Source organism: Suncus etruscus, chromosome 10 (genome assembly GCF_024139225.1).
Source record: "Suncus etruscus isolate mSunEtr1 chromosome 10, mSunEtr1.pri.cur, whole genome shotgun sequence".
Taxonomy (NCBI): domain Eukaryota; kingdom Metazoa; phylum Chordata; class Mammalia; order Eulipotyphla; family Soricidae; genus Suncus; species Suncus etruscus.
In genome coordinates this window covers 21,473,791-21,476,013 of record NC_064857.1, presented here as the reverse complement: position 1 = coordinate 21,476,013, position 2,223 = coordinate 21,473,791, and the positions used below count along the sequence as shown (strand labels likewise).

The window sequence follows — 2,223 nt, the reverse complement described above, 5'->3', positions numbered from 1 at the left end:
AGATAAAATGGGAAATTGACTAGATCAGAGAAAGAAATATATGTAACTATAGAAAAAATGTTATTTAAAATTATAACCTGAAAGCTAACACTTACAGGCAGAAGCAGAAAGTGACAAAAGGGAGGGATATGTAAAAAGTAGAATTTCTAGAACTTGTATGCCATATACAACAAAGAAAAATCAACTGATTTCTTTTGAATAAATTATTATGGTAGTATTTCCTACATTATGGACTAGAAAATGAAAAGAATGAATGTTCAGCTAATTAAAAATTTACTTTTTACTTGACTGATAAATAGTTGATGGAGATAACTATAGGGGAGATGATATAGATGATAATGGAGTAATCCAGATAAATCACAAGAGATTCTGAAAAATTTCACAGGCAATATAGAGTTTTGTAATTAACCAAATTTGGGAGGTGGTGAAGAAGACAACAGCAAGAATGTATATAAGATTTCTGGGTTTGGGGACCGAAGAGATAGCACAGCGGCGTTTGCCTTGCAAGCAGCCGATCCAGGACCTAAGGTGATTGGTTCGAATCCCTGTGTCCCAAATGGTCCCCCGTGCCTGCCAGGAGCTATTTCTGAGCAGATAGCCAGGGGTAAACCCTGAGCACCGCCGGGTGTGGCCCAAAAACCAAAAAAAAAAAAAAGATTTCTGGGTTTATTTCCAGGAAATACTATAATAATTAATAAAGTGAGTAATATTAGATGGAACATATATCTTCAGAAAATTGAGACAATACAGAAATTGAGACAATATATAGAGAAAACCAAATAATAATAAATTTGTGTTGTTTTAAATTATTAAACTGGTAAAAGTCTGTTATAGCAGCAATAAGATAAAATGTAAAGATTTAGGAGTAATTTGTTCTTGTTTCCAAACTGTATAATGTCAATATTATATTTGCAATTGAAAATATTTATTTTTCTCTGTATTAAGATATTTCACATTTTCTCTTTACTTCAAGATCACAAATAGAAAACCAAGAATAACACTATTTTAACTGAAAAATAAAAATAAACAGGATGCAGCTTGGATGTAATTTTTTGGGGGTATTCAGGAATAACTCTGGCTCTTCATTTAGGTAGGAGTTACTTCTGGAGAGCTCTGGGATCTGGATCAGCTGTATAAAAGGCAACTATCCTACCCATTGTACTTAGATATAGCCCTGAAAATAATTTTAAGGACTTACATATTCAATACAAACTTGTGTACTTCTTCTAGGAGGACTTTATAAAGAGAACTAAAATTTAAGACTAATAATATATAACAAAAAAGCTAAATATGGCTGTCATGTGAAAGTCACTTTTCATCATGATAAAATGTCTTGACTTTATTATGTAAGGAAACATCTTGCTCCAGGAATCAAGAGAATTATGTTCTGATATTTTGGATTAGGATAATAGTCTGAGAGAGCTCACAGATCAGATAGAAAAGAAATACAAATGGTAGATAAGATTGACATGTACTGAAGAAAATTGTCAGCAATGTACAAGTGTCATAAACTTACGATGGGTTTACATCTGATAAAACCCTGATAGATTTAAAGTTGAAAGTACATTTTTGCTTACCTAACCTAATTCTTTTAATGCACTGCAAGAGGAAAAAAGTGATTATCATTATGTACACTGCTAAAAGAACAGTACATCCTAAAGAATGCTCGAAACACTGGATTAACCTAATTGTTGGATGAAAGTACTGTAGTTATAAAAGCATATATTTTGCTTCTGGTAGGACTCAGAAGATCTGGAAAAACCATTGTACAATATCAGGTATTTATCCACCCCCTTAGTGTCTTCACTGAGTCTGGGAGCATACTACAGATTTCTTAGTATCAAGAGAGATACTAGTATTACTAGGGTTCAAGCTTATGGCAGTTACTACTAAATATATATCATTTCTGTATAGACACAGGAGGTACAGTAAATGCACCCCATATACACCTCAACCCAGGCCCTTTGCCTGATCTGTATTGTGAATTTGGGGACACAAAAATATATCATATGGACAATAGTAAAAATAAATATATAAATAAATATGTCATTTTCTCCCCATAAGAAAATTAAAAAAAAATTAAGTTGTATCACCAAGATGAAAATTGGCTCTTTTAGCTTGAGAGTATCATAATAAAATGATACCATGCTTAATCTGGTAATTTTATGTAAGAGGATTGAAAAAACATGAATAAGAGATGCCAGATAAGGGGCCAGAGCAGTG

The 2,223-nt window shown here is 32.5% G+C and overlaps 1 non-coding gene across 1 annotated transcript; it reads left to right on the top strand.

Moving 5' to 3' along the window:
• The first annotated feature begins 1,870 nt into the window (after positions 1–1,870).
• Positions 1,871–2,000, top strand: LOC126021240 (small nucleolar RNA SNORA51). Its single transcript, XR_007499829.1, has one exon. It is a non-coding gene; the product is annotated as a small nucleolar RNA SNORA51 (small nucleolar RNA).
• Positions 2,001–2,223: the final 223 nt, after the last annotated feature.